Source organism: Amia ocellicauda, chromosome 14 (genome assembly GCF_036373705.1).
Source record: "Amia ocellicauda isolate fAmiCal2 chromosome 14, fAmiCal2.hap1, whole genome shotgun sequence".
In the NCBI taxonomy this organism is placed as follows: domain Eukaryota; kingdom Metazoa; phylum Chordata; class Actinopteri; order Amiiformes; family Amiidae; genus Amia; species Amia ocellicauda.
Window position 1 is genome coordinate 5,615,151 of NC_089863.1, and position 19,506 is coordinate 5,634,656.

Sequence of the window (19,506 nt, forward strand, 5' to 3'; positions counted from 1 at the left end):
GCTTTAATTTACTAATGTGATCTTTATAAGTGACATGGGAATCGAGAATTAGTCAAAGGTATTGAAGAGGTTACTACTGTAATTTGTGAGTTGTTGATTACTATAGCGGGAGGGCTGGAAGACTTAAGGGGATCTAAAATATACATTCTTTTTTTGTTTTGATTAGAGAAACATTGGTTTGAGCACCAGTTGAGCTTAAAACGTTTGAATTTAGGAGGAGATTAAGGTTAACCATCAACGGCTTTAAGGAAATCCCTGGTTTTGTTGTCCGTGAGAGCTGTTTGTATGTGTTCAGTTAGCAGTAAAGTGGCTGATGCAAGACGATCTTTTTGTGCAAAAGACAAACTGATTTTCAGATTCTGATTCTGAGATTCTAAATAAAAAACTGGCCAGTAAGTATTTTTCCAAATATTTTTTAGAACAGGTACAATGCTGATGGGTCTGTAGTTCGAAATGTGTTCTTTAATCAGATGGGGGTGATCAAGCCTTTCTTACAAATGGGATGAGTGTTATTTAAGATGCAAAGATTAGTAATGTGATGAATAATATTTTATACACATCTGCTGCGTGAAGAATGCTGACCAGCACCAGTCTACTCAAACACTCCAATATCAGCAACAAACTTAGGTTATGTTATGTTCATTATTATGCAGGAGGTAAACCATCTGGTATTTGAATGAGATGTAATCACTTCCAATAGATAAGACTGTAACCTGTCTATCTGAAGATGCAAAAAGGCTTCTCCAAACTCACATGTATATTTATCTATAATCTATATTTATGTTTTATGGAATAAACTTGTTACTTCTTCATCGCTGTATCCTGGGATTTACTAAAACCACTACAGATATAAAGAGCGATAATAGTCTTGAATTCAATAAACATGATCCAGTGATTGTGCAGCTCTTGACTGCAGGTCTCTGCGCATACAGGGTGTTTAATGAGTCGCTGAATCGGCGCTGCTGTTTAAACCGAGACAGTCGATACCATCCCACACAGAGATCACCAGACCAGCCCACCTGCTCACTGATTGGGTTAGGAAGAACCGTCACTCAAAACTACTCGACCAATGGAGAGCCATGATCCACGCCTCCCTGTAAATCCCACCCTCACGACAAAACAGCGCCAAAACTCGTAAACGAAAGAAAAAAAATCGAAAGCAAAGAAACTGGCGACGAAAACAAAAAATGCAGCATCACAAGCAAAGACGAGGGCTGCAGGCCAGTCTTGATAAAGTTTTTTTTTTTTTTGATTTCAATACATTTATTTGTTTTCAATTCTATAAATGTTGCATTCGATTTTTTTATTTTTGATCTCAAAATCAATTTTTTGACTAGAGGCAGAGGAGGGTCGTGGTTTGGAGGAGGTGCGACGGCGAGGGCTGACTACCGGAGTACTGGCAGGACCAGCACTGAAGGGTGCTGCTATCTCTGAAGCTCCAAAGTCAGCCAGCTCCTCAACCAGCCGCTCCCTGAAGGCCAACTGTGTGAGATGCGCCAGCCCTTTCACCTTGGTCAGGTGCTGGTGCAGGATGAAGGAGTTGACGACAGCAGTGTCCACAAAGTGGTAAAAGAGGGTCTTGTACCACTTCATGGTCTTCTGCAGGACATGGCAGTAGCCGACCAGAGCATCGGACAGGTCGACGCCCCCAATTCCAGCAGTGTAGTCCTTCACGGCACAAGGGATGGGGACATCCTTCCGTATCCAAGCTCCATTCTCCTTCACTCGGCGATTGGCAAAGTCATATAGATATTAATTCATACATACAGTTAGGTCCATAACTGGGTAGATGAGTAGTGGAGGACACCGTGAGCACACTGGCCTGGTCTGGCTACCCAAGTAGGGGTACTGATGCGGAGGTTCCTAGGGGCAGCCATGGGGGAGGAGCAATGGCAGGTAGCGGTCCTCAGGCCACTGCAGGAGGAGCTGCTGACGTGGCACCAGTGGATCACAAAGACAGTGCAACACCTCCACTAGGGTTTCTACAGGGCCAGTGCCGATGAGATGTGGAAGACTTCTGCCGACTGGCAGATGCAAGACGCTGAATCGGCGCTGCTGTTGAAACCGAGACAGTCGATACCATCCCACACAGAGATCACCAGACCAGCCCACCTGCTCACTGATTGGGTTAGGAAGAACCGTCACTCAAAACTACTGGACCAATGGAGAGCCGAGATCCACGCCTCCCTGTAAATCCCACCCTCACGACAAAACAGCGCCAAAACTCGTAAACGAAAGAAAAAAATCAAAAGCAAAGAAACGGGCGACGAAAACAAAATTGCAGCATCGCAAGCAAAGACGGGGGCTGCAGGCCAGTTTTGATAAAGTTTTTTTTTTTTTTTTTGCTTTCGATACATTTATTTGTTTTCAATTCTATAAATGTTGCATTCGATTTTTTTATTTTTGATCTCAAAATCAATTTTTTGACTAGAGGCAGAGGAGGGTCGTGGTTTGGAGGAGGTGCGACGGCGAGGGCTGACTACCGGAGTACTGGCAGGACCAGCACTGAAGGGTGCTGCTATCTCTGAAGCTCCAAAGTCAGCCAGCTCCTCAAACAGCCGCTCCCTGAAGGCCAACTGTGTGAGATGCGCCAGCCCTTTCACCTTGGTCAGGTGCTGGTGCAGGATGAAGGAGTTGACGACAGCAGTGTCCACAAAGTGGTAAAAGAGGGTCTTCTACCACTTCATGGTCTTCTGCAGGACATGGCAGTAGCCAAGCAGAGCATCGGACAGGTCGACGCCCCCAATTCCAGCAGTGTAGTCCTTCACGGCACAAGGGATGGGGACATCCTTCCGTATCCAAGCTCCATTCTCCTTCACTCGGCGATTGGCAAAGTCATATAGATATATATACATACATACAGTTAGGTCCATAACTGGGTAGATGAGCAGCGGAGGACACCGTGGGCACACTGGCCTGGTCTGGCTACCCAAGTAGGGGTACTGATGCGGAGGTTCCTAGGGGCAGCCATGGGGGAAGAGCATTGGCAGGTAGCGGTCCTCAGGCCACTGCAGGAGGAGCTGCTGACGTGGCACCAGTGCATCACAAAGACAGTGCAACACCACCACTAGGGTTTCTACAGGGCCAGTGCCGATGAGATGTGGAAGACTTCTGCCGACTGGCCAGGAATTGAGAGGAAGGGATTGTGACTGGGTAGCTGAGTTGGCGTGAAGCAGAGAGTGTGTGCCAATGCTATGCGGGAGCGAGCGCCTGTGTGATAGAGAGCAGAATAGAGTGAGATAGGGAGTTAAGTGTAATTGTTTGGGCGTGGGTCTCAGCCGATAGGGGCCTTTTAGATTGTGTTTTTTAAGGCCAATAAACCTTCCTGACGTTGCTTTATACTTGTTGTCTGCTAAAGGAAAAAGACCCCCGCTTGCTACAATACTTTTGTTTGTTAACTTTCGAACTTTGGATTCACTTGACAATAGTACGTCCACCTGCTTCCGCAGTCAGTGCACCAGTCACAATCATAGATTTTATAGATTTGCTTTAACCCTGGCCAGTAGGAATTCGACCTGCCCACATCAAACATCTGCGTCTCTCTGCCCCCGCCCCTCCCCCAAGGCATCGCAGGCTGGCAGGCAGCACAGACACAAGGCTGCGCGCACACAAGAGCAAACCCACAAGCAGTGACCACATAGATACAGAATACTTTGTAAAAAATAATCCCAACGCTGGACGGGCCCCTTCGCTGGCTGGGGCCCCGGGACTCGAGCCCTGGTAAGCCCTTGCAATAAGTAAGCCTGACTACACCTATACTTAAGAATTAAACCGGCTCATCGTTATTGAAAGCGAAGAAAATGTGAACAATCTTCTGTTTTTCACTTCTGACAGATTACATACAAATTTAAATACATTCGCTACATCATGAATGAACCAACTGGCAATATATTGTCTTTGAAATGAACTTTACACCATTCCGCGATACAGCGAATAAAAAGCCTATCATTGAACTTTTATAACGTATATTTTGAAAACAACCACAGTCATACATACAACCTGCTACTTGAGAAACATAAATATTCTACTTTTCAGTACATCTAAACATTTGAATAAGTCGTGAAGTGAACTTACTTTAAGCGCACTCTTCGGTCTGAAGTCATCTGAGGAGCCTTTTCTCAAAGTGGTCTGAAGGAAGAGCACTCGAGCGCTTTCAAATAATGAATCTGGGAACATCTGTGACAGTATCAAACACGTGTTTAATGATTTATTATCCATTATTCGAGTTGCATACTGCAACTTCGGAGTCCTATACGACAAGGTCAGTGTGGAACCGTGTATGCATGTCGTTATCCATCCAACACAAAACTATAATCGTGACTTTTGATCTTTAAAAAACATTGCTCGTGCCACTTTCCTTATGAATACGTTAATACATAATCGAAGTCTTGTGGAGCTTACATCAGTTCATAATGACACAATCTGTTCCATATTTTGGATCTTTCTATCTCACGAGCAAAGTCACCGCTTCCCTGGTGGTCTAGTGGTTAGGATTCGGCGCTCTCACCGCCGCGGCCCGGGTTCGATTCCCGGTCAGGAACTCGCTTTTTCCCGCCCCATCCATAAACGAATGGAAAATCAATAAATCAAAACGAGCACTAATCACGCTAAGTAGAGTGCATGTTATCAAATATGTATTTCCTGACTTCCCGTTTCAATCCTTGTAATGAGGGTGGGAGGTGCTGTATTGTGAGAAGAAGGGCCATGTGCGCTGCTTGCAAAATGCAGGATGCGAAGGTAGCACATTACAAAGGATTGAGGGAGAGAGACGATACTGCATTTCATAATACATCTTGAGACAGGTGTGAATTCTCACACTGTCAGAGAGTTGGCGCTGTCTTGGAAATATTACAGTGGTGGGTCCAAGGAGACACTTTTGTAAGTCAATCTTATTTGCACGCTTGTATTATTTCATGCTAATTTGTCTTTGAGTGACCATCTAGGGAGGCATGTAAGAAATGCTGGAAATAAACTCATTCATGAACGGAAAAGATGTTCAGTTAAACTTCCGCAGTTTATTGTTAACCTATTTCTTGCTTTAATTTACTAATGTGATCTTTATAAGTGACATGGGAATCGAGAATTAGTCAAAGGTATTGAAGAGGTTACTACTGTAATTTGTGAGTTGTTGATTACTATAGAGGGAGGGCTGGAAGACTTAAGGGGATCTAAAATATACATTCTTTTTTTGTTTTGATTAGAGAAACATTGGTTTGAGCACCAGTTGAGCTTAAAACGTTTGAATTTAGGAGGAGATTAAGGTTAACCATCAACGGCTTTAAGGAAATCCCTGGTTTTGTTGTCCGTGAGAGCTGTTTGTATGTGTTCAGTTAGCAGTAAAGTGGCTGATGCAAGACGATCTTTTTGTGCAAAAGACAAACTGATTTTCAGATTCTGATTCTGAGATTCTAAATAAAAAACTGGCCAGTAAGTATTTTTCCAAATATTTTTTAGAACAGGTACAATGCTGATGGGTCTGTAGTTCGAAATGTGTTCTTTAATCAGATGGGGGTGATCAAGCCTTTCTTACAAATGGGATGAGTGTTATTTAAGATGCAAAGATTAGTAATGTGATGAATAATATTTTATACACATCTGCTGCGTGAAGAATGCTGACCAGCACCAGTCTACTCAAACACTCCAATATCAGCAACAAACTTAGGTTATGTTATGTTCATTATTATGCAGGAGGTAAACCATCTGGTATTTGAATGAGATGTAATCACTTCCAATAGATAAGACTGTAACCTGTCTATCTGAAGATGCAAAAAGGCTTCTCCAAACTCACATGTATATTTATCTATAATCTATATTTATGTTTTATGGAATAAACTTGTTACTTCTTCATCGCTGTATCCTGGGATTTACTAAAACCACTACAGATATAAAGAGCGATAATAGTCTTGAATTCAATAAACATGATCCAGTGATTGTGCAGCTCTTGACTGCAGGTCTCTGCGCATACAGGGTGTTTAATGAGTCGCTGAATCGGCGCTGCTGTTTAAACCGAGACAGTCGATACCATCCCACACAGAGATCACCAGACCAGCCCACCTGCTCACTGATTGGGTTAGGAAGAACCGTCACTCAAAACTACTCGACCAATGGAGAGCCATGATCCACGCCTCCCTGTAAATCCCACCCTCACGACAAAACAGCGCCAAAACTCGTAAACGAAAGAAAAAAAATCGAAAGCAAAGAAACTGGCGACGAAAACAAAAAATGCAGCATCACAAGCAAAGACGAGGGCTGCAGGCCAGTCTTGATAAAGTTTTTTTTTTTTTTGATTTCAATACATTTATTTGTTTTCAATTCTATAAATGTTGCATTCGATTTTTTTATTTTTGATCTCAAAATCAATTTTTTGACTAGAGGCAGAGGAGGGTCGTGGTTTGGAGGAGGTGCGACGGCGAGGGCTGACTACCGGAGTACTGGCAGGACCAGCACTGAAGGGTGCTGCTATCTCTGAAGCTCCAAAGTCAGCCAGCTCCTCAACCAGCCGCTCCCTGAAGGCCAACTGTGTGAGATGCGCCAGCCCTTTCACCTTGGTCAGGTGCTGGTGCAGGATGAAGGAGTTGACGACAGCAGTGTCCACAAAGTGGTAAAAGAGGGTCTTGTACCACTTCATGGTCTTCTGCAGGACATGGCAGTAGCCGACCAGAGCATCGGACAGGTCGACGCCCCCAATTCCAGCAGTGTAGTCCTTCACGGCACAAGGGATGGGGACATCCTTCCGTATCCAAGCTCCATTCTCCTTCACTCGGCGATTGGCAAAGTCATATAGATATTAATTCATACATACAGTTAGGTCCATAACTGGGTAGATGAGTAGTGGAGGACACCGTGAGCACACTGGCCTGGTCTGGCTACCCAAGTAGGGGTACTGATGCGGAGGTTCCTAGGGGCAGCCATGGGGGAGGAGCAATGGCAGGTAGCGGTCCTCAGGCCACTGCAGGAGGAGCTGCTGACGTGGCACCAGTGGATCACAAAGACAGTGCAACACCTCCACTAGGGTTTCTACAGGGCCAGTGCCGATGAGATGTGGAAGACTTCTGCCGACTGGCAGATGCAAGACGCTGAATCGGCGCTGCTGTTGAAACCGAGACAGTCGATACCATCCCACACAGAGATCACCAGACCAGCCCACCTGCTCACTGATTGGGTTAGGAAGAACCGTCACTCAAAACTACTGGACCAATGGAGAGCCGAGATCCACGCCTCCCTGTAAATCCCACCCTCACGACAAAACAGCGCCAAAACTCGTAAACGAAAGAAAAAAATCAAAAGCAAAGAAACGGGCGACGAAAACAAAATTGCAGCATCGCAAGCAAAGACGGGGGCTGCAGGCCAGTTTTGATAAAGTTTTTTTTTTTTTTTTTGCTTTCGATACATTTATTTGTTTTCAATTCTATAAATGTTGCATTCGATTTTTTTATTTTTGATCTCAAAATCAATTTTTTGACTAGAGGCAGAGGAGGGTCGTGGTTTGGAGGAGGTGCGACGGCGAGGGCTGACTACCGGAGTACTGGCAGGACCAGCACTGAAGGGTGCTGCTATCTCTGAAGCTCCAAAGTCAGCCAGCTCCTCAACCAGCCGCTCCCTGAAGGCCAACTGTGTGAGATGCGCCAGCCCTTTCACCTTGGTCAGGTGCTGGTGCAGGATGAAGGAGTTGACGACAGCAGTGTCCACAAAGTGGTAAAAGAGGGTCTTCTACCACTTCATGGTCTTCTGCAGGACATGGCAGTAGCCAAGCAGAGCATCGGACAGGTCGACGCCCCCAATTCCAGCAGTGTAGTCCTTCACGGCACAAGGGATGGGGACATCCTTCCGTATCCAAGCTCCATTCTCCTTCACTCGGCGATTGGCAAAGTCATATAGATATATATACATACATACAGTTAGGTCCATAACTGGGTAGATGAGCAGCGGAGGACACCGTGGGCACACTGGCCTGGTCTGGCTACCCAAGTAGGGGTACTGATGCGGAGGTTCCTAGGGGCAGCCATGGGGGAAGAGCATTGGCAGGTAGCGGTCCTTAGGCCACTGCAGGAGGAGCTGCTGACGTGGCACCAGTGCATCACAAAGACAGTGCAACACCACCACTAGGGTTTCTACAGGGCCAGTGCCGATGAGATGTGGAAGACTTCTGCCGACTGGCCAGGAATTGAGAGGAAGGGATTGTGACTGGGTAGCTGAGTTGGCGTGAAGCAGAGAGTGTGTGCCAATGCTATGCGGGAGCGAGCGCCTGTGTGATAGAGAGCAGAATAGAGTGAGATAGGGAGTTAAGTGTAATTGTTTGGGCGTGGGTCTCAGCCGATAGGGGCCTTTTAGATTGTGTTTTTTAAGGCCAAGAAACCTTCCTGACGTTGCTTTATACTTGTTGTCTGCTAAAGGAAAAAGACCCCCGCTTGCTACAATACTTTTGTTTGTTAACTTTCGAACTTTGGATTCACTTGACAATAGTACGTCCACCTGCTTCCGCAGTCAGTGCACCAGTCACAATCATAGATTTTATAGATTTGCTTTAACCCTGGCCAGTAGGAATTCGACCTGCCCACATCAAACATCTGCGTCTCTCTGCCCCCGCCCCTCCCCCAAGGCATCGCAGGCTGGCAGGCAGCACAGACACAAGGCTGCGTGCACACAAGAGCAAACCCACAAGCAGTGACCACATAGATACAGAATACTTTGTAAAAAATAATCCCAACGCTGGACGGGCCCCTTCGCTGGCTGGGGCCCCGGGACTCGAGCCCTGGTAAGCCCTTGCAATAAGTAAGCCTGACTACACCTATACTTAAGAATTAAACCGGCTCATCGTTATTGAAAGCGAAGAAAATGTGAACAATCTTCTGTTTTTCACTTCTGACAGATTACATACAAATTTAAATACATTCGCTACATCATGAATGAACCAACTGGCAATATATTGTCTTTGAAATGAACTTTACACCATTCCGCGATACAGCGAATAAAAAGCCTATCATTGAACTTTTATAACGTATATTTTGAAAACAACCACAGTCATACATACAACCTGCTACTTGAGAAACATAAATATTCTACTTTTCAGTACATCTAAACATTTGAATAAGTCGTGAAGTGAACTTACTTTAAGCGCACTCTTCGGTCTGAAGTCATCTGAGGAGCCTTTTCTCAAAGTGGTCTGAAGGAAGAGCACTCGAGCGCTTTCAAATAATGAATCTGGGAACATCTGTGACAGTATCAAACACGTGTTTAATGATTTATTATCCATTATTCGAGTTGCATACTGCAACTTCGGAGTCCTATACGACAAGGTCAGTGTGGAACCGTGTATGCATGTCGTTATCCATCCAACACAAAACTATAATCGTGACTTTTGATCTTTAAAAAACATTGCTCGTGCCACTTTCCTTATGAATACGTTAATACATAATCGAAGTCTTGTGGAGCTTACATCAGTTCATAATGACACAATCTGTTCCATATTTTGGATCTTTCTATCTCACGAGCAAAGTCACCGCTTCCCTGGTGGTCTAGTGGTTAGGATTCGGCGCTCTCACCGCCGCGGCCCGGGTTCGATTCCCGGTCAGGGAACTCGCTTTTTCCCGCCCCATCCATTAACGAATGGAAAATCAATAAATCAAAACGAGCACTAATCACGCTAAGTAGAGTGCATGTTATCAAATATGTATTTCCTGACTTCCCGTTTCAATCCTTGTAATGAGGGTGGGAGGTGCTGTATTGTGAGAAGAAGGGCCATGTGCGCTGCTTGCAAAATGCAGGATGCGAAGGTAGCACATTACAAAGGATTGAGGGAGAGAGACGATACTGCATTTCATAATACATCTTGAGACAGGTGTGAATTCTCACACTGTCAGAGAGTTGGCGCTGTCTTGGAAATATTACAGTGGTGGGTCCAAGGAGACACTTTTGTAAGTCAATCTTATTTGCACGCTTGTATTATTTCATGCTAATTTGTCTTTGAGTGACCATCTAGGGAGGCATGTAAGAAATGCTGGAAATAAACTCATTCATGAACGGAAAAGATGTTCAGTTAAACTTCCGCAGTTTATTGTTAACCTATTTCTTGCTTTAATTTACTAATGTGATCTTTATAAGTGACATGGGAATCGAGAATTAGTCAAAGGTATTGAAGAGGTTACTACTGTAATTTGTGAGTTGTTGATTACTATAGAGGGAGGGCTGGAAGACTTAAGGGGATCTAAAATATACATTCTTTTTTTGTTTTGATTAGAGAAACATTGGTTTGAGCACCAGTTGAGCTTAAAACGTTTGAATTTAGGAGGAGATTAAGGTTAACCATCAACGGCTTTAAGGAAATCCCTGGTTTTGTTGTCCGTGAGAGCTGTTTGTATGTGTTCAGTTAGCAGTAAAGTGGCTGATGCAAGACGATCTTTTTGTGCAAAAGACAAACTGATTTTCAGATTCTGATTCTGAGATTCTAAATAAAAAACTGGCCAGTAAGTATTTTTCCAAATATTTTTTAGAACAGGTACAATGCTGATGGGTCTGTAGTTCGAAATGTGTTCTTTAATCAGATGGGGGTGATCAAGCCTTTCTTACAAATGGGATGAGTGTTATTTAAGATGCAAAGATTAGTAATGTGATGAATAATATTTTATACACATCTGCTGCGTGAAGAATGCTGACCAGCACCAGTCTACTCAAACACTCCAATATCAGCAACAAACTTAGGTTATGTTATGTTCATTATTATGCAGGAGGTAAACCATCTGGTATTTGAATGAGATGTAATCACTTCCAATAGATAAGACTGTAACCTGTCTATCTGAAGATGCAAAAAGGCTTCTCCAAACTCACATGTATATTTATCTATAATCTATATTTATGTTTTATGGAATAAACTTGTTACTTCTTCATCGCTGTATCCTGGGATTTACTAAAACCACAACAGATATAAAGAACGATAATAACCAGCTCCTCAACCAGCCGCTCCCTGAAGGCCAACTGTGTGAGATGCGCCAGCCCTTTCACCTTGGTCAGGTGCTGGTGCAGGATGAAGGAGTTGACGACAGCAGTGTCCACAAAGTGGTAAAGGAGGGTCTTGTACCACTTCATGGTCTTCTGCAGGACATGGCAGTAGCCAAGCAGAGCATTGGACAGGTCGACGCCCCCAATTCCAGCAGTGTAGTCCTTCACGGCACAAGGGATGGTGACATCCTTCCGTATCCAAGCTCCATTCTCCTTCACTCGGCGATTGGCAAAGTCATATAGATATATATACATACATACAGTTAGGTCCATAACTGGGTAGATGAGCAGCGGAGGACACCGTGGGCACACTGGCCTGGTCTGGCTACCCAAGTAGGGGTACTGATGCGGAGGTTCCTAGGGGCAGCCATGGGGGAAGAGCATTGGCAGGTAGCGGTCCTCAGGCCACTGCAGGAGGAGCTGCTGACGTGGCACCAGTGCATCACAAAGACAGTGCAACACCACCACTAGGGTTTCTACAGGGCCAGTGCCGATGAGATGTGGAAGACTTCTGCCGACTGGCAGATGCAAGACGCTGAATCGGCGCTGCTGTTGAAACCGAGACAGTCGATACCATCCCACACAGAGATCACCAGACCAGCCCACCTGCTCACTGATTGGGTTAGGAAGAACCGTCACTCAGAACTACTGGACCAATGGAGAGCCGAGATCCACGCCTCCCTGTAAATCCCACCCTCACGACAAAACAGCGCCAAAACTCGTAAACGAAAGAAAAAAATCAAAAGCAAAGAAACGGGCGACGAAAACAAAATTGCAGCATCGCAAGCAAAGACGGGGGCTGCAGGCCAGTTTTGATAAAGTTTTTTTTTTTTTTTTGCTTTCGATACATTTATTTGTTTTCAATTCTATAAATGTTGCATTCGATTTTTTTATTTTTGATCTCAAAATCAATTTTTTGACTAGAGGCAGAGGAGGGTCGTGGTTTGGAGGAGGTGCGACGGCGAGGGCTGACTACCGGAGTACTGGCAGGACCAGCACTGAAGGGTGCTGCTATCTCTGAAGCTCCAAAGTCAGCCAGCTCCTCAACCAGCCGCTCCCTGAAGGCCAACTGTGTGAGATGCGCCAGCCCTTTCACCTTGGTCAGGTGCTGGTGCAGGATGAAGGAGTTGACGACAGCAGTGTCCACAAAGTGGTAAAAGAGGGTCTTGTACCACTTCATGGTCTTCTGCAGGACATGGCAGTAGCCAAGCAGAGCATCGGACAGGTCGACGCCCCCAATTCCAGCAGTGTAGTCCTTCACGGCACAAGGGATGGGGACATCCTTCCGTATCCAAGCTCCATTCTCCTTCACTCGGCGATTGGCAAAGTCATATAGATATATATACATACATACAGTTAGGTCCATAACTGGGTAGATGAGCAGCGGAGGACACCGTGGGCACACTGGCCTGGTCTGGCTACCCAAGTAGGGGTACTGATGCGGAGGTTCCTAGGGGCAGCCATGGGGGAAGAGCATTGGCAGGTAGCGGTCCTCAGGCCACTGCAGGAGGAGCTGCTGACGTGGCACCAGTGCATCACAAAGACAGTGCAACACCACCACTAGGGTTTCTACAGGGCCAGTGCCGATGAGATGTGGAAGACTTCTGCCGACTGGCCAGGAATTGAGAGGAAGGGATTGTGACTGGGTAGCTGAGTTGGCGTGAAGCAGAGAGTGTGTGCCAATGCTATGCGGGAGCGAGCGCCTGTGTGATAGAGAGCAGAATAGAGTGAGATAGGGAGTTAAGTGTAATTGTTTGGGCGTGGGTCTCAGCCGATAGGGGCCTTTTAGATTGTGTTTTTTAAGGCCAATAAACCTTCCTGACGTTGCTTTATACTTGTTGTCTGCTAAAGGAAAAAGACCCCCGCTTGCTACAATACTTTTGTTTGTTAACTTTCGAACTTTGGATTCACTTGACAATAGTACGTCCACCTGCTTCCGCAGTCAGTGCACCAGTCACAATCATAGATTTTATAGATTTGCTTTAACCCTGGCCAGTAGGAATTCGACCTGCCCACATCAAACATCTGCGTCTCTCTGCCCCCGCCCCTCCCCCAAGGCATCGCAGGCTGGCAGGCAGCACAGACACAAGGCTGCGCGCACACAAGAGCAAACCCACAAGCAGTGACCACATAGATACAGAATACTTTGTAAAAAATAATCCCAACGCTGGACGGGCCCCTTCGCTGGCTGGGGCCCCGGGACTCGAGCCCTGGTAAGCCCTTGCAATAAGTAAGCCTGACTACACCTATACTTAAGAATTAAACCGGCTCATCGTTATTGAAAGCGAAGAAAATGTGAACAATCTTCTGTTTTTCACTTCTGACAGATTACATACAAATTTAAATACATTCGCTACATCATGAATGAACCAACTGGCAATATATTGTCTTTGAAATGAACTTTACACCATTCCGCGATACAGCGAATAAAAAGCCTATCATTGAACTTTTATAACGTATATTTTGAAAACAACCACAGTCATACATACAACCTGCTACTTGAGAAACATAAATATTCTACTTTTCAGTACATCTAAACATTTGAATAAGTCATGAAGTGAACTTACTTTAAGCGCACTCTTCGGTCTGAAGTCATCTGAGGAGCCTTTTCTCAAAGTGGTCTGAAGGAAGAGCACTCGAGCGCTTTCAAATAATGAATCTGGGAACATCTGTGACAGTATCAAACACGTGTTTAATGATTTATTATCCATTATTCGAGTTGCATACTGCAACTTCGGAGTCCTATACGACAAGGTCAGTGTGGAACCGTGTATGCATGTCGTTATCCATCCAACACAAAACTATAATCGTGACTTTTGATCTTTAAAAAACATTGCTCGTGCCACTTTCCTTATGAATACGTTAATAAATAATCGAAGTCTTGTGGAGCTTACATCAGTTCATAATGACACAATCTGTTCCATATTTTGGATCTTTCTATCTCACGAGCAAAGTCACCGCTTCCCTGGTGGTCTAATGGTTAGGATTCGGCGCTCTCACCGCCGCGGCCCGGGTTCGATTCCTGGTCAGGGAACTCGCTCTTTCCCGCCCCTTCCATAAGCGAATGGAAAATCAATAAATCAAAACGAGCACTAATCACGCTAAGTAGACTGCATGTTATCAAATATGTATTTCCTGACTTCCCGTGTAATGAGGGTGGGAGGTGCTGTATTGTGAGAAGAAGGGCCATGTGCGCTGCTTGCAAAATGCAGGATGCGAAGGTAGCACATTACAAAGGATTGAGGGAGAGAGACGATACTGCATTTCATAATACATCTTGAGACAGGTGTGAATTCTCACACTGTCAGAGAGTTGGCGCTGTCTTGGAAATATTACAGTGGTGGGTCCAAGGAGACACTTTTGTAAGTCAATCTTATTTGCACGCTTGTATTATTTCATGCTAATTTGTCTTTGAGTGACGATCTAGGGAGGCATGTAAGAAATGCTGGAAATAAACTCATTCATGAACGGAAAAGATGTTCAGTTAAACTTCCGCAGTTTATTGTTAACCTATTTCTTGCTTTAATTTACTAATGTGATCTTTATAAGTGACATGGGAATCGAGAATTAGTCAAAGGTATTGAAGAGGTTACTACTGTAATTTGTGAGTTGTTGATTACTATAGAGGGAGGGCTGGAAGACTTAAGGGGATCTAAAATATACATTCTTTTTTTGTTTTGATTAGAGAAACATTGGTTTGAGCACCAGTTGAGCTTAAAACGTTTGAATTTAGGAGGAGATTAAGGTTAACCATCAACGGCTTTAAGGAAATCCCTGGTTTTGTTGTCCGTGAGAGCTGTTTGTATGTGTTCAGTTGGCAGTAAAGTGGCTGATGCAAGACGATCTTTTTGTGCAAAAGACAAACTGATTTTCAGATTCTGATTCTGAGATTCTAAATAAAAAACTGGCCAGTAAGTATTTTTCCAAGTATTTTTTAGAACAGGTACAATGCTGATGGGTCTGTAGTTCGAAATGTGTTCTTTAATCAGATGGGGGTGATCAAGCCTTTCTTACAAATGGGATGAGTGTTATTTAAGATGCAATGATTAGTAATGTGATGAATAATATTTTATACACATCTGCTGCGTGAAGAATGCTGACCAGCACCAGTCTACTCAAACACTCCAATATCAGCAACAAACTTAGGTTATGTTATGTTCATTATTATGCAGGAGGTAAACCATCTGGTATTTGAATGAGATGTAATCACTTCCAATAGATAAGACTGTAACCTGTCTATCTGAAGATGCAAAAAGGCTTCTCCAAACTCACATGTATATTTATCTATAATCTATATTTATTTTTTATGGAATAAACTTGTTACTTCTTCATCGCTGTATCCTGGGATTTACTAAAACCACTACAGATATAAAGAGCGATAATAATCTTGAATTCAATAAACATGATCCAGTGATTGTGCAGCTCTTGACTGCAGGTCTCTGCGCATACAGGGTGTTTAATGAGTCGCTGAATCGGCGCTGCTGTTGAAACCGAGACAGTCGATACCATCCCACACAGAGATCACCAGACCAGCCCACCTGCTCACTGATTGGGTTAGGAAGAACCGTCACTCAAAACTACTCGACCAATGGAGACCCATGATCCACGCCTCCCTGTAAATCCCACCCTCACGACAAAACAGCGCCAAAACTCGTAAACGAAAGAAAAAAAATCGAAAGCAAAGAAACTGGCGACGAAAACAAAAAATGCAGCATCACAAGCAAAGACGAGGGCTGCAGGCCAGTCTTGATAAAGTTTTTTTTTTTTTTGATTTCAATACATTTATTTGTTTTCAATTCTATAAATGTTGCATTCGATTTTTTTATTTTTGATCTCAAAATCAATTTTTTGACTAGAGGCAGAGGAGGGTCGTGGTTTGGAAGAGGAGCGACGGCGAGGGCTGACTACCGGAGTACTGGCAGGACCAGCACTGAAGGGTGCTGCTATCTCTGAAGCTCCAAAGTCAGCCAGCTCCTCAACCAGCCGCTCCCTGAAGGCCAACTGTGTGAGATGCGCCAGCCCTTTCACCTTGGTCAGGTGCTGGTGCAGGATGAAGGAGTTGACGACAGCAGTGTCCACAAAGTGGTAAAAGAGGGTCTTGTACCACTTCATGGTCTTCTGCAGGACATGGCAGTAGCCGACCAGAGCATCGGACAGGTCGACGCCCCCAATTCCAGCAGTGTAGTCCTTCACGGCACAAGGGATGGGGACATCTTTCCGTATCCAAGCTCCATTCTCCTTCACTCGGCGATTGGCAAAGTCATATAGATATTAATTCATACATACAGTTAGGTCCATAACTGGGTAGATGAGTAGTGGAGGACACCGTGAGCACACTGGCCTGGTCTGGCTACCCAAGTAGGGGTACTGATGCAGAGGTTCCTAGGGGCAGCCATGGGGGAGGAGCAATGGCAGGTAGCGGTCCTCAGGCCACTGCAGGAGGAGCTGCTGACGTGGCACCAGTGGATCACAAAGACAGTGCAACACCTCCACTAGGGTTTCTACAGGGCCAGTGCCGATGAGATGTGGAAGACTTCTGCCGACTGGCAGATGCAAGACGCTGAATCGGCGCTGCTGTTGAAACCGAGACAGTCGATACCATCCCACACAGAGATCACCAGACCAGCCCACCTGCTCACAGATTGGGTTAGGAAGAACCGTCAATCAAAACTACTGGACCAATGGAGAGCCGAGATCCACGCCTCCCTGTAAATCCCACCCTCACGACAAAACAGCGCCAAAACTCGTAAACGAAAGAAAAAAATCAAAAGCAAAGAAACGGGCGACGAAAACAAAATTGCAGCATCGCAAGCAAAGACGGGGGCTGCAGGCCAGTTTTGATAAAGTTTTTTTTTTTTTTTTTGCTTTCGATACATTTATTTGTTTTCAATTCTATAAATGTTGCATTCGATTTTTTTATTTTTGATCTCAAAATCAATTTTTTGACTAGAGGCAGAGGAGGGTTGTGGTTTGGAGGAGGTGCGACGGCGAGGGCTGACTACCGGAGTACTGGCAGGACCAGCACTGAAGGGTGCTGCTATCTCTGAAGCTCCAAAGTCAGCCAGCTCCTCAACCAGCCGCTCCCTGAAGGCCAACTGTGTGAGATGCGCCAGCCCTTTCACCTTGGTCAGGTGCTGGTGCAGGATGAAGGAGTTGACGACAGCAGTGTCCACAAAGTGGTAAAAGAGGGTCTTGTACCACTTCATGGTCTTCTGCAGGACATGGCAGTAGCCAAGCAGAGCATCGGACAGGTCGACGCCCCCAATTCCAGCAGTGTAGTCCTTCACGGCACAAGGGATGGGGACATCCTTCCGTATCCAAGCTCCATTCTCCTTCACTCGGCGATTGGCAAAGTCATATAGATATATATACATACATACAGTTAGGTCCATAACTGGGTAGATGAGCAGCGGAGGACACCGTGGGCACACTGGCCTGGTCTGGCTACCCAAGTAGGGGTACTGATGCGGAGGTTCCTAGGGGCAGCCATGGGGGAAGAGCATTGGCAGGTAGCGGTCCTCAGGCCACTGCAGGAGGAGCTGCTGACGTGGCACCAGTGCATCACAAAGACAGTGCAACACCACCACTAGGGTTTCTACAGGGCCAGTGCCGATGAGATGTGGAAGACTTCTGCCGACTGGCCAGGAATTGAGAGGAAGGGATTGTGACTGGGTAGCTGAGTTGGCGTGAAGCAGAGAGTGTGTGCCAATGCTATGCGGGAGCGAGCGCCTGTGTGATAGAGAGCAGAATAGAGTGAGATAGGGAGTTAAGTGTAATTGTTTGGGCGTGGGTCTTAGCCGATAGGGGCCTTTTAGATCGTGTTTTTTAAGGCCAATAAACCTTCCTGACGTTGCTTTATACTTGTTGTCTGCTAAAGGAAAAAGACCCCCGCTTGCTACAATACTTTTGTTTGTTAACTTTCGAACTTTGGATTCACTTGACAATAGTACGTCCACCTGCTTCCGCAGTCAGTGCACCAGTCACAATCATAGATTTTATAGATTTGCTTTAACCCTGGCCAGTAGGAATTCGACCTGCCCACATCAAACATCTGCGTCTCTCTGCCCCCGCCCCTCCCCCAAGGCATCGCAGGCTGGCAGGCAGCACAGACACAAGGCTGCGCGCACACAAGAGCAAACCCACAAGCAGTGACCACATAGATACAGAATACTTTGTAAAAAATAATCCCAACGCTGGACGGGCCCCTTCGCTGGCTGGGGCCCCGGGACTCGAGCCCTGGTAAGCCCTTGCAATAAGTAAGCCTGACTACACCTATACTTAAGAATTAAACCGGCTCATCGTTATTGAAAGCGAAGAAAATGTGAACAATCTTCTGTTTTTCACTTCTGACAGATTACATACAAATTTAAATACATTCGCTACATCATGAATGAACCAACTGGCAATATATTGTCTTTGAAATGAACTTTACACCATTCCGCGATACAGCGAATAAAAAGCCTATCATTGAACTTTTATAACGTATATTTTGAAAACAACCACAGTCATACATACAACCTGCTACTTGAGAAACATAAATATTCTACTTTTCAGTACATCTAAACATTTGAATAAGTCGTGAAGTGAACTTACTTTAAGCGCACTCTTCGGTCTGAAGTCATCTGAGGAGCCTTTTCTCAAAGTGGTCTGAAGGAAGAGCACTCGAGCGCTTTCAAATAATGAATCTGGGAACATCTGTGACAGTATCAAACACGTGTTTAATGATTTATTATCCATTATTCGAGTTGCATACTGCAACTTCGGAGTCCTATACGACAAGGTCAGTGTGGAACCGTGTATGCATGTCGTTATCCATCCAACACAAAACTATAATCGTGACTTTTGATCTTTAAAAAACATTGCTCGTGCCACTTTCCTTATGAATACGTTAATAAATAATCGAAGTCTTGTGGAGCTTACATCAGTTCATAATGACAGAATCTGTTCCATATTTTGGATCTTTCTATCTCACGAGCGAAGTCACCTCTTCCCTGGTGGTCTAGTGGTTAGGATTCGGCGCTCTCAACGCCGCGGCCCGGGTTCGATTCCCGGTCAGGGAACTCGCTCTTTCCCGCCCCTTCCATAAACGAATGGAAAATCAATTAATCAAATCTATTCACGCTAAGTAGAGTGCATGTTATCAAATATGTATTTCCTGACTTCCCGTTTCAATCCTTGTAATGAGGGTGGGAGGTGCTGTATTGTGAGAAGAAGGGCCATGTGCGCTGCTTGCAAAATGCAGGATGCGAAGGTAGCACATTACAAAGGATTGAGGGAGAGAGACGATACTGCATTTCATAATACATCTTGAGACAGGTGTGAATTCTCACACTGTCAGAGAGTTGGCGCTGTCTTGGAAATATTACAGTGGTGGGTCCAAGGAGACACTTTTGTAAGTCAATCTTATTTGCAGGCTTGTATTATTTCATGACGGCTGCTAATTTGTCTTTGAGTGACCATCTAGGGAGGCATGTAAGAAATGCTGGAAATAAACTAATTCATGAACGGAAA

At 45.0% G+C, this 19,506-nt stretch overlaps 4 non-coding genes across 4 annotated transcripts; all 4 read left to right on the forward strand.

The window, feature by feature from the left end:
- Positions 1–4,469: 4,469 nt before the first annotated feature.
- On the forward strand, positions 4,470–4,541 carry trnae-cuc (transfer RNA glutamic acid (anticodon CUC)). Its single transcript has one exon. It is a non-coding gene; the product is annotated as a tRNA-Glu (tRNA).
- Positions 4,542–9,504: 4,963 nt separating this feature from the next.
- On the forward strand, positions 9,505–9,576 carry trnae-cuc (transfer RNA glutamic acid (anticodon CUC)). Its single transcript has one exon. It is a non-coding gene; the product is annotated as a tRNA-Glu (tRNA).
- A 4,381-nt stretch (positions 9,577–13,957) lies between these two features.
- trnae-cuc (transfer RNA glutamic acid (anticodon CUC)) lies at positions 13,958–14,029 on the forward strand. Its single transcript has one exon. It is a non-coding gene; the product is annotated as a tRNA-Glu (tRNA).
- A 4,954-nt stretch (positions 14,030–18,983) lies between these two features.
- On the forward strand, positions 18,984–19,055 carry trnae-cuc (transfer RNA glutamic acid (anticodon CUC)). Its single transcript has one exon. It is a non-coding gene; the product is annotated as a tRNA-Glu (tRNA).
- Positions 19,056–19,506: the final 451 nt, after the last annotated feature.